Below are 13186 nucleotides of genomic sequence, written 5' to 3'. Positions count from 1 at the left end.
GCAGTTTGCACTTCACAAGCTGTGTGTCATGGTGGTTACTCTCTTGAACTGACGATGTTAATTAAATCATTCAATTGTTGGTCAGTTGTACCTACAGGTAAAATTGAGTAAAATTCAACAACATATATGTCAAATAGCCTTTGTGTACCAGTGGCACATTTTTTTTAAGTCTTAAAAATCATGCTGTCTTAAAATACATGTTTCTTCATTTCTAAAACTTCAAGGTTAACACTAAGCTGATTCTTAATATAATATTACAGTGTTAGAATGGGGTGGGCAATAATTTTTGATGGGGGGCCACTCTAAGAATTTGGTAAGTGATCAAGGGCCTCATTTTTCTATTATATTAATGGAGGAGATACGGGGTCTGAGATGGGGAAAGTTAGTGAGAACTTGACAAAACAACTACCTGATAAGCATAAGCTTATTGGGTAGTCTAGAGGATTATCGACTACTTGTCCCACCCTTCTACCCCTCTTGCTGTGCTTCTGTGATTCGGGCCCAGTGGCTCTTACTACATTTAAAATGCAGAGCTGCAGTTTGAGTGGCTCCCAGAGCTGGCATGAGCCAGGGCTGCTCAGTCCCGGCTTGAGCTGGTTCTTGGAGCTACCACCACTGTAGCTCTTCAGAGAGGACCTTATCAACTAATCATGTGGTTGATGTAAATTTTATCAACTGCACGATTAGTCACACAACCGTAATTTATTATCCTCAGGAGTGGGTGCAGAAAGGAGCTTGGGGTAGGGGATGGGGATGCAGGAAGGGCTGTGGGGTCTGGGAGGGAGTTGTGAAGGAGGGAGATTGTGATTTGGGGCAGTGGATTGGGGTACAGAGTCTGGGAGATTATTTGGGTTCAGGAGTGGATTTGACTTGAGGGAGGGATTTGTGATCAGGGTGGGAGTGCAGAAGAGGGTGTGCAGGGTTGGATTCTGATGTGGGGCGGAGGTTCTGGATGGGTGCAAGGGGTTTGGGTGCAGGAGGAGTTGTGACAAGGGTGGGGTGCCAGAGGAGGTGGGGTGCAAAGTGTATGCTATGGTTGGTAAGCATTTACCATAGGTGTCTCCCGGCTAGTAGCAGAGTGGGACCCTTGGGCAGGTTCAGTGCTTGCTGTGCTCCCACATATCACTCAAAGAGGCTGGATGCTGGAGCCAGCATGTGCGTGTCGGCCCCACATACACCGTGAGGATGGAGCAGGGAGTCATGTGTTGCATGCACCCTCAAGCATGGCCCAGGTGGCTCCCATTGGCCAGTTTTTGCAGCAACCTGCCAACCCTCTTAAATTGATGAACCAGTTAAAAACTTGAATGGGATTTTACATCCCTAATTTGAGTTGAATCTCTGTCAGTGGCATTTGTATGTTCTTAAATATGGAGCAATACTTCATCCAAGCAAGGCCATATTCCTACAGTTAAGTGCTCATGTGTGTTGTATGTTTGAAAGCATTTCCATAGCTTAACTCAGTGTTTCCCAACCTGGGTCCTGCAAAACCCTGGGGTTCCGCAGACCATTGTCAGGGGTTCTGTGAGAAACCATGGAATAAATAAAGCTGACGTATAAATATAACAGCTCTTTACAAATAAATTTTCTTGACAATAATTTAGCAGTAATTGATTTGCGCTCCCCGCTGTCAACTTTTTCTGGCCAAGCAAACATTTTCATAGGTAGGGGTTCCTCGGGATATGAAAAACTATTTTAGGGGTTCCTTCATGGGGAAAAAGGTTGGGAATCACTGGCTTAACTCCCTGACTGAGGGTATGTCTAGATTGCATTCCTCCTTTAAGAGAAGAATGTAAATGCAGACAAACAAAATTGCAAATGAAGCGCGGATTTGAATGTCCTGCGCTTCATGTGCATAATTGCGTCCAGCTGCTTTTCTGAAATACCATATTTGAGGGGGGACAAAAAAGTGGTCCACACGGGGTTATTTTGAAAAGAAACCCTTCTTCAAAATACTCCTTAAAAATGAGGTTTAAGGGTTATTTCGAAGGAAGGGTTTCTTTCCGAAATAACCCCATTTTTCTCAATATATGGTATTTTGGAAAAGCCTCTGGTCATGATGCAAATGAAGCACGGGAAATTCAAATCTGCGCTTCATTTGCAATTTGGTTTGTCTGCATTTGCCTTCCTTTCTCGAAGGAGGAATGCAATGTAGACATACCCTGAGCTATGAACTTTGCAGTGGAAGCAAGTACCATTAGTTACTATTAAACCCTAAAACATTATTTTGATCTCTAGATTAAGTGGATAGATACTTAGTAATTTTGACCTATGGTTAAGTCTGTAAGTTTACAAAACTCAAAGTGAAGACATTCCTGTTGTTGTTGTTGTTAAGGGGTGGACTAGCAAGATCATAAGAGGCTACTTCCTGAAAACTAAAAATATCTGTGTCTAAGAGATTTGTGCATCTGTCTTCGTCTGTTCAAGAACTCCTAAATGGTAAGAACTAGGACCACTGAGCTTGCTATGCAGCTTTCTCCTACTGTAAGTTGAAACAGGGTCAGGGTTTGGTAGTGCCAAAAAATGGGAAGTGCTGGGAATGGGACTGTTCCATATTTAGAAAGGGAGCGGCACAGAGAGGGGGCTGCAATACTGAGGGCAGTAAGCATGCAGGGGAAAGCTATACTATATAGAGTCCACTGAGGGCAGCTGCATCATCAAGAGAATGGCCAGCAGGACTGGGGCATGCCATCTTGCCTGCCACTAGACCAGGTAAGTAGCCCCCCCACTCTAATCCCCTCTTCCCCCAGCCCTTGGCTACAGCTTCGGGAGGGAGGAAGCCCCTGGGTGCTGGGGAGGTGTTAAGGGGGGAAGAAATCCCTGCTGGATGGGACCCTCCTACTCTGTCCTTTATCATTCTTCCACATCCCCAAGGCCCTGCCCTGATTCCTGCACTCCTCCTCCCCCCACACTGCCAGCCCCCCTGAAGGACCCACGCAATGCTGGTTAAGTCTTCTACTAAAATATAACATCAATAATTAGAATTTAAATAAGCTGTTTACAGCTATTTTTCAAGTGTTGCTAGTGGGGGCCCTACCAAATTCACGGTTCATTTGGGTCAGTTTCACTAACTTAAAATTGGTCAATTTCATGATTTCATACAATCAGAATGCTAGAAGAGGTTATCAAGAGGTCATCAAGTCCAGTCCTCTGCACTTGCAGTAGGACTAATCACCATCTTGATAGGGGCAACAACCTGAGCTTCTTGTGGAGGGGGGTCTGATTTCTGCCCATAATAGCTCACCTCTGCCCCACAGGCTATAATTTTTGAAGGGGGGCCACTTCATGAATTTTGGAAGTGATTGTGGGCTGCCCCTTGAAGGGGCAGGGCTTCGGGCAGAAATCGGCATATCCCTCTAGGTGTGGCCTACTCTTGGCAGGGGGAGGAAATTGGGTGCTCCCCTGTCCCCAGACTAGGGTTGTGAAGGACTAGTCGACTATCTAATAAGCAAATGCTTATCAAATAGTGGACAAGCTTGTTGACTAGTTGTCTTTCCCACCCTCCCCCCCAGTTGATGCCTCTATCAGAAAGAGGCAGCGGGGGAAGTGAAGGAAGGGGTATTTCAAAGTGGCAGCGCTGCATGGAGCCTGGAGCCAGACTCTGGGCTCTAAGCAGCACTGCCTCTTACACTGGGCTCCTGCAGTGGCATTTTAAAGGCTCCTCCTGGCATTTCAAAGCAGCAGACCTTTGTGGAGCCCGGGATCAGCTGGGGTGTCCTGAGAGCTGAGGAGACTAGTTGCTAGGGTGTCTCCGCCTTTGAAGTGTAGAAATGGTCCTAGGGTTGTTGCTACACTTTAAAGGCAAAAGTGCCATGTGGAACTGGGAATCAGCTGGGGAGTCCCCAGCTGATCCTGGGCTCCAAACGGTGCTGTGGCTTTAAAATGCTGGGAGGAACCTGAAGCTGGGCTCCTGTGGCAATGTTTCAAAGCAGCAGCACCATTTGGAGCCCAGGGTCAGCAGGGAGTCTCCAGCTAATCCCAGGCTCCAAGTGGTGCTTTTGGCATTAAAGTGTAGCAACAGGCCTAGGTCTGCTTCTACAGTTCAGAGGCAGACACACCCTATGGGCTAGTCAATGCAAAATACATTAACTATTCAATTAGTCAGTTACCTGCAATTTAACATCCCTACCCCAGACCCTGATTGGCCTGAGGGGTGGGGGACCACGTGAAGTCTCTCGCCCCCTGCCCTTTAAAGGGCACATGGCACCTAGAGAGAACCACCAGCTGTTTTGAACAACTGATGGCCCCCCTCTCTAGGTGTCTCATGCCTTTAGTGGCGGGAGGAGACTTTGTGTGCTTCCCTGTCCTCAGTTCTCAAGCTGTCTGTAGGCAGGGAAGTGGCAGGGCAGCCGTGGGCTGGGTCAGATGGCTTGGTGGGCTGCATCTGGCCCTCCAATTGTATCTTGCCCACCCCTGCTGTAGAGGAAGGAGACGTCCTATCCCTCCCTAGTCTGATTTCTGAGCAATCAGATGGTCCCTGATATGTTTTTCAGGGGTGTGAAATTCATAGGACCCCAGTTATCATGCTCTTTATATTTTAGATGAACATAACGCTGTGTACAGTGTGAGTTCTTTACATGTCAGGTTGAACTGGGTAAAACACTTGCTTAATATTTCTTTAATCTTTTTATCTGTGGAATATTAAGTGCTGTAGCAGGAATCTAAGATATGGCTTTGTCATGTGATATGGCTGAAATTCACACTGCTGGTATTGTTTGGATAAAGCTTTCTTTAATATTCATTTTGGTTGGAAAAAAGGGTGATCAGCATATTAGTATATTCTAAGATGTTATTAAAGGTTTACTTTTTTCTAAGGCCTTCCTTAAAGATGAAGAGTATAGAGTACTAGAGGATTTAGCTGGCATTGTTAGAGTCCTTAACTGAAATAATTTTTGTTTTTCTTAATTTAAATCATTGCTCTGGGGTGGGCTTGGGGATGAGGGATTCAGTATGCAGGCTGTCCTAGAGAGAGAGGACAACCCAGACCTCTCTGACGCTAGCAGGTTGGGGCCAGATGAGAAGAGCCTGTCCCATGCACTGGGCACAGCTGAGGGAGGAGTGCAGGTTCCCAGGCTGGGAGCCAGACAGACATGAACAAACTCTGATAGTGCATAGTTGTCCTTTCTCCACCCCCTACCCCTTGCTGCCCCAGTGGGGTTATAGCTGTCTGGGTCACCATCTCTCATTGCTGAGGTCAGTATATAGTTTAACTGTCTCTGCCAACAGATCTCCTCCCTTTCCATTTTATGAGAGAAAGTTGCATTCCAGGCATTTTCCTAGCACAGCAAAATCCTTACTTGGCTTTAAATTACAAGAGGAAGCTGCATACCAAATTTGGTGTCCTAGCTCTTCCTGTTTAGGAGGAGTTCTTCAACAAAAATCACTCTGATAGAGGGACAGACACACATACACTAACTCTCTCAAATATGTAGTAGATTCTACATGTACTGACTCTTGGTTTACACTATATAGGTGTATTACAAGTACATGGTAATTACACTATATATCACGTACTTGCTGATTTTGCAGTTGTTTTTGTATGATGAATTTCTACTACATAAATTTGAGTAAGATGGTAAATTGAAAGCTCATTCTAAAATATTTGGGTAAGTTAAAACAAGAACGCGAGTTCAAGGTTTTATGGTGGATTTATTTCCAAGTAGACCAAATTTTACCTCAAGTCAAATACACTTTTAGTACTCTTTTCTGTAATACATTAGCAAACACCTTTATCTACCATATGTACCATATAAGTGCTGTTACGTTAATTTAGATGGAATAAATAGGCCCAAGGAATGAGAGGTGATAGCATAAATTACTGACCAGCATAAATCAATAGTTTTAAACAAGGTTCAGGGTTAGTAACAAGAGACCTGTTTATTACTATGATTCAAACAAATTAAAAATCCTTGCAATCCTTTGTTAAAAATATAGATAAGAAGGAAAGCAGTTATAGCATTTGAAATGTAAAATATGAAGTAGGGATGTGAACAGTTGGGTGATGCAAACCAGAATTGGTTGACTGTTCAGCTGATGGGGGGGGGGGGGGGGCTGGGGCAGCTCCTTGCCTGCCATGGGCAGGGGGCTGCTCCAGCTCTTCAGAGCACCCACTACAGACAAGGATTGCTCTGGACTCTGGGCACTCTGCAGGCAGGGAAGGCTCCTTCAGCCCAGCCTCTGCCTTAATGTTTAGCCAGTTAACCAATTTTATGGGATTTTATATCTCTTTTATGAAGACTAGCTTCTAACAACATCTCTTCTTGCCTTTCCCTTTAACTGAAGAGTTTTCAGAAGTGCAGAACCCCTTGTTTGACTGTCTGTTAGATGGTAGTATATATGGTGGTAACTGTCTCTCTAAAGAAAAGAGAAGTTAGTTGAAATAACTGGCACTGTTGTTGTTACTAAGTCTGATCCCATTTCCTTTGAGTCAAAACACAACAAACGCACATACAAGAGAGGAGTAAAGACCAGCAGAGGTAGAAAATTCATGTTCTGTCTCTGATGTGGACTCACTTGCAACCCCGCTGCTGGGAGAAAAAAAAATGGTACAGCCACTCTGGGACTTGTAAATAGCACGATATTGGTATGAATTTAGGACAGTGCTTTTACATGCCTTGTTCTGGTCACAGCAAGGTTGCAAAATACAGACTTTAAAAAGAAGGAAAAAGGTGAAGGTTATGAAAGAGAAATCATCTGGGAAGGAGAAGAAAACACAAAGGAGTGGGGAGTTTTACACAGTCTTGCATCCTAGATGGTGACTGGGATTCAGCCAAAAGGGGAGTGATGGGTGGAATAGCCCAACCTTTTGACAATTTATCCAAGGGTTAGATTTAATTATTCACACAACAATTTGGATTAACTAACAGTAATGGGTAAACCGGTTAATCATTCACATCCCTACACTGCTCACTATGTTCAAAGTTAGGCCAAATTTGTACAGCTGATTACAATAGTTCTTCTTCGAGTGGTTGCTCATGTCCATTCGAATCAGGTGTGCGCACCGTGTGTTCTGGAGCGTTTTCCTAGCAGTACCCATAGCGCCAGCAGGGCACCCCCTGGAGTGGCGCTGCCATGGCAGGGCATAAGTACCCCTGCTGGCGCGACCCCATCTTAGTTCCTTCTTACCGCCCGTGATGGTCGTTGGAGCATGTCTCTCTGTTAGAGCAGTTAATGGTTCATGTTTTCTCTTAGCATTGTAAATAGTTCTAAAAAGTTCAAATTAGTTAGATAGTTAGTAGCTCTTTGTTTTTTCTTCTCCCCCTTCAGGGGTGAGGAATGCCAGGGCCGCAAGGCTTTAGGGCGTGTGCTGTGTGCGTGAAGTTTATGCCCAAAGGAGACCCTCATGATAGTTGTCTGAAGTGTCTGGGTGAGAGCCACCTAACAGATGCCTGTAAGATCTGCAGGTCGTTTAAGCCGCGCACTAAGAGGGAGTGGGACTCCCGTTTAAAACTTCTCCTCATGGAGGCAGCTTTCCAGCTGGCACTGGCTGGACACTCTGTGGTGTGCAGTGCACCGGCATCCTCACGTGACACTCCATCTCGGGAGCGGGCCTCGGTATTGAGGGCTCGGCACCGTTCTCACTCCCTGGCACCGAAGAGATCAAGAACATCCTGTGGTAGATCTCCGAGCCGCAAGTCCAAGTTGGGCCTCCCTGGTTGCCTTGTGTTGGCCCACCAATGGTTGAACTGGTTAAACGATCGAATGTTAATTAACTGGTGAACTCTTTTGATCTGTATGTACATCCCTAGTCTAGTATTGCTTAAGGATGTTAAGTGGGTAATTGACTAATCCTGTACTCAAATTGTATTGAGTACAGGGTTAGTCAATAAAATGCAGCTCTGCAGTTTAAATGTAGTAGGAGCTGGGTGTACAGGCAACCTACTACAGTAAAACTCAATTGGTCCGGTATCTGACGGTCCGGCACTCCTGATGGTCCAGCACCATCAGGAACCCGGAAGTGCTCCGCAGCCGGACCATTGGAGCTGCTCTGCCTCCAGCTTCCCCTATTCAGCCGCTGCTAAAACTGACCAGCGGCTGAATCGGGGAAGCCGGAGGCAGAGCAGCTGGGGTGCTGCAGGGTAGGTTCCCTAGCGCTGCCCCTGGGGGCTGCGGGACCAACCTGGCAGCACCCCAGGCATCCCCAATTCAGCTGCTGCTGAAATTGACCAGCGGCTGATTCCGGGAAGCCCGGGGCAGAGCTGCTCTGCCTCAGGCTTCCTGGAGTCAGCTCTTGGTCAATTTCAGCAGCGGCTGAATCGGGGACGCTTGGGGCAGAGCAGCTGGGGTGCTGCTGGGTTGGTCCCTCACCGCCGCTCCTCGGCGCTACTGGATCAACCCGGCAGCACCCCAGCTGCTCTGCCCCAGGCGTCCCCAAGTCAGCTGCTGCTGAAATTGACCAAGAGCTGACTCCAGGAAGCCCGGGGCAGAGCAGCTCTGCTTCGGGCTTCCTGGAGTCAGCTGCTGATCGGTATCAGCAACGTCTGACTTGGGGACGCCTGAGGCAGAGCAGCTGGGGTGCTGCCGGGTTGATCCAGTAGCGTCAAGGAGCGGCGCTGCGGGACCAACCCAGCAGCACCCCAGCTGCTCTGCCCCAGGAGTCCCCAAGAGCAGCTGGGGTGCTGCCTGGTTGGTCTCGCGCGCCAAGGGTCGGCGTTACCCCGACCAACCCGGCAGCACTCCAGCTGCTCTGCCCCAGGCGTCTCCAATTCAGCCGCTGCTGGTCAGTTTCAGCAGCGGCTGAATCAGGGACGCTTGGGGCAGAGCCGGACTATCGGAAGGGGGGGGCTATGAGGGGTCTGGGGTGGCACCCCCCCAGACCCCTCATAGCTCCCCCTTCCGATAGTCTGGCATATCTGATAATCCGGCACCCCCTGGTGCCGGATTATCAGAAGGTGCCGGATTATCGGAAGTTTACTGTACATTTAAACTGCAGAGCCACAGACTGTGTCTAGAGTGTAGGGTTTTTTCGAAAAAAGGCTACTTTTTTTCAAAAAAACTCCACCTGCTTCTAGACTACAGCTGCGTTCTTTCAAAATTAAATCGAAAACGCAGCTTTTCTTTCGACGGCGGTACTCTTCATTTCATGAGGAACAACACCTTTTTTCGAAAGTGCTCTTTCAAAAAAAGGCTCTATGTAATGCAAACTGCTTTTTCGAAAGAGAGCATCCAGACTGCCTGGGTGTTCTCTTTCAAAAAAGCAGCTTGCTTTTTCGCAAGTACTGATTGTAGTCTAGATGCTCTTTTTTTGAAAGAAGCTTTTTCGAAAGTATCTTTTAAAAAAGACTCTTTTGAAAGAGACTTGCAGTCTAGACGTAGCCACAGTGGGGGTAGGTCCAGGACTGGTTTGAGCTGGGACTCAGCAGTCCCGGCTCACGCTAGGTCCCCCACTGTAGCTCTGCCTCCTCTGCCTTCCCTCCAAGCAACATGGAGATGGTGCTGGGGGGAACCGGCTTCTAAATTGATTCCCCCCAGCACGGTTCCTGGTTCCTCCCATCCTTCTTTAGTGCCTCTGATACAGAGGCAGCGGGGTGGGGGAAAGTGAGCAGTGTCAAGTAGTTGCTTACGTCTCTAGTATTGGTAGCATCATTTCCACTCAATACTTGTAACTTTATGCATAAAATATATTGAAAGTAATTTTTTGGACTTATTTCTCAAGATATTAATATAAATAATCTTTATGCAGTAAAACATTAGCCCAAATTATATCAAATGGGTAATAACTGAAAGTTGCTGCCATATGAAGGCTCTTTATTGCCTATACAAAATGAGTTTGTGGTCTCAGTCAAATTCTCACTTGCAAGGAAACCACCTATTAAATGTAGTGGTTATTTTGTTCTTATGGTTGTAATTTTTTGCAGCATTAGGTATAGATGATTGAATACATGTGAAAGGCAAGACAGGAGAAGAATGAGGTTAAAACAGTTTAGGATGTTTACACTGCTCTGTCTGTTTCAGGGATTCTCCAACTTCATTGCAACATGATCTTCTGACACAAATTACTACAGGACCCCAGGAGGGGGGACTGAAGTTGAGCCCCCCAGAGCTCTGCTGCCCCAGGATAGGAGTAAAAGCATTGGAAACCTATAAGCTGATTCCCTACTGCCTAGTGTTGAAACCCTTGGGCTTTGGCTTCAGCTGTGGGCTCCCATCAAATCAGTCCTGGCAACTACATTAAAGTGGGATCCATTCGAGGGTCTTAACCCACAATTTGAGAACCACTTCTCTGTTATACCTCTTTTTTATAGGCAAATCAAGGATTTTGTTGACAAGTCATACAGCTCACTAAAGACTGCATATCAGTTGAAGTAACTAATATAAATCTGGGAGCATAGTAACCCAAAGGAGACATTATGTATTCAAAAAGTTTCGTAGCTGTTGTATTCAAGCATAATTAAGTTGGTGAGTCTTGCCGCCTCTTGTATATATTTGCAGAGTGCAGTGAAATGCATACAGCAGTTATATTTCATTTTCCTCATGCTTCCATTTAACTTCCATTTAATTATAAAATCTTTGTTGTCAAAATTGGTAGATAACACTAAGATTGGTAAAATACTAAATAGTAAGGATAGCAGATTTCTACAGTGATACGAATAGCCTGGGTAAATAATCACATCCAACAAAATGTCTTTAATACAGGTAAATGCAAGTAATGCATCTGGGAATGTAGACTGCTGGCTGACCTCAGTCTTGGAAAGCTGTGATTTATAGAAGGACTATAGATGGGAAGATAAGAATGTCCATACTGGGTCAGACCAAAGGTCCAGCTAGCCCATTATCATGTCTTCCAACAGTGGCCAATGCCAGATGCCCCAGAGGTAGTGAACATAACAGGGAATTATCAAGCAATCCCTCTCCCATCACCCATTACCAGCCTCTGACAAAGTCTAGGGACACCATTCCTATATGTCCTGGCTAACAGGTCTGTCAGCAGCTAACCTCCATGAATGTATCTAGTTATCTTGAACCCTATTACAGTTCTGGTCTTCACAACCTCCTCTGCAAGAAGTTCCACAGGCTGAGGGTGTGTCGTGTGAAGGAAATAAATCCTTTTGTTTATTTTAAACCTGCTACCTATTACTTTCATTTGGTGACCCCTGGTTCTTAAGTTATGGGAACAAGTAAATAAGTTTCCTTATTCACTTTTTCCACACCAGTCACGACTGTATAGACTTCTAACATATCCCCCTTTAGTCTTCTCTTTTCCAAATGGAAAAGTCCCAGTGTTTTTAATCTCTCTTCATATGGCACCCATTCCAAACCCCTAATCATTTCTGTTGCCCTTCTCTGAACCTTTTCCAATGCCAATATATCTGTTTGAGATGAGGCGACCACATGTGTACACAGCAGTCAAGATATGGGCGTACCATGGTTTTATATAGAGGCAGTAAGATGTTCTCTCTCTTCTTCTCTGTCCCTTTTTAATGATTCCGAACATTGTTTGCTTTTTTCACTGCCGCTGCACATGAAGTGGGTGCTTTCAGCACCTATCCACAATGACTCCAAGATCTCTCTCTTGAGTAGTTACAGCTAAATTAGTCCCAATCATATTGTATATCTAGTTGGGATTATTTTTTCCAGTGTGCATTACTTTACATTAAATTGTAGATTACCATATCCGCATGAGCACTCAGTTTCCTTTTATACATCCAGATATCACACTGAGGCTTTTTTGACTATAGCATTGCACTATCAAATCACCTCCCTCTGTACACAGAAGGGCTACAAAAATAATCCAGGGCTGACAAGCAAGTCTTGTAAGACAAAGTTTGAATGAGCTCAATATATACTGTTTACTCAGTTTTCAACTTACTGAAAAGATGGTTGAAAGGGTGACTTGATCAGTGTGCATAGGTGTGTATATATAAACATGGAAAAGACATTTGATTGTATGGGGATTTTCAGTCTTGCAGACTAAGACAAAACAAAATCCAATTGCTCGATGTTGAAGTTGGATAACTTCATCCTTGATATAAGATGCAGCTTCCTAGCTGTGGAGATAATTAAGCATTGGAACACTACCAGGGGAGGTTGTGGATTCAATTTCACTTGGAAACATTAAAATTGATTAGAAATCTTTCAAAAATATACTTTAATCCATTTGTTGGAGGAATTCTATGTACTCTAGATGGTCAGGAGTTAGGTTTTATAATCTGTGATTCTCCCTGTTAATTCTTTCCCTTCACGTGATGGAGAACACCAAGAAGCTCTGCGTTGTGCTGTGCATACTCATAACACTTGCAGCTTACACTAAGATAACAACTGTAATCAGATATCATGCTTCAGTGTTTTGGCTGATTACTTGCAGGGATCAGGGGGGAAATTTTCCATCCAGTACACAATTGGCCAATTGTGTTCTGCCTCTCCTGATCCCTGCAAATATCCAGCAAAAACCCTGGTGGTACCTCCACATTCTTCTGTCTTCTGCCCATGGCACACTTCAGTTTAGCTTCCAGAGGGCTGAAGTGTTTGGGTACAATATAAGGGTTATTTGGTGAAATTCAATGTCCCGTGATACATAGGAGGTCAGATTAGATCAGTGGTCACCAACCAGTAGATCGGGATCTAACAGTAGATCTTGGAGCTTCTGACAGATGATCCTGACTAATTTGACTGGGAAGCTATCAGGCGCTGACACTTCAGTTGCCCCTTCACCCACTGTCGTGCTGCTCCTGCCCTCTGCCTTGGAGCTGCTCCCCTGGAAGCCTCCTGCTTGCTACGCAGGATGCGGGAGGGAAAAGAGGGGGGCCTGCTAATGTCAGGGTGTCCCTCCCGCCCACTTCTGTACCCTATTTTCACACCGAGAAGGGGATGGAGGGAGCTTGACAATGCAAATCTGTCACTCTTACACTGTATGTCTCTCTTATTCTCACAAACACACACTGTCCTGTATGCTCATCTCCTGACCCAACACGTATGTGGGGGGTTGTTGTTACTACTTTTACTGCTTGCAAAGTGTGTTTATTTTTGACTGGTCTGTGCGTTTCATAATTTTCATTTCTCTCTTACACTTAAATTTAATTCTTTGAGTAGTGAGTTCTAAATTGCCTAGCCTGTTGTGGCTGTAGTAATTATCCTTGTGGTAATTGCTGCTCCTGGAAGTGGCTGGAATATACTTGTGGTCCCTGAGAAAGGCGAAGCAAAGGATCTCTTCACATATTGTCCTTGCTTGCAGACACCACTCCTGCAGCTC

At 45.4% G+C, this 13186-nt stretch overlaps 1 protein-coding gene across 4 annotated transcripts in view; it reads left to right on the top strand.

Annotated features, from left to right (window-relative positions):
• The window catches only part of ZFYVE16 (zinc finger FYVE-type containing 16), an 87948-nt gene that overhangs the window by 4226 nt on the left and 70536 nt on the right, over positions 1-13186 (top strand). Inside the window, exon 2 of one of the 4 annotated variants that reach the window (XM_025185282.3) lies at positions 10242-10395. The exons of 2 other annotated variants lie outside the window; for them this stretch is intronic. The gene's annotated coding sequence lies outside the window, so the exon portion shown is untranslated. Of the gene's footprint in view, positions 1-2332; positions 2437-10241; positions 10396-13186 lie in introns of all 4 variants that reach the window. One more of the 4 variants, XM_075932216.2, reaches the window with a different exon arrangement.

Source organism: Pelodiscus sinensis, chromosome 6 (assembly GCF_052426305.1).
Source record: "Pelodiscus sinensis isolate ZL-2025 chromosome 6, ASM5242630v1, whole genome shotgun sequence".
NCBI lineage: Eukaryota > Metazoa > Chordata > Testudines > Trionychidae > Pelodiscus > Pelodiscus sinensis.
This window is presented reverse-complemented; position numbering and strand designations above follow the sequence as displayed.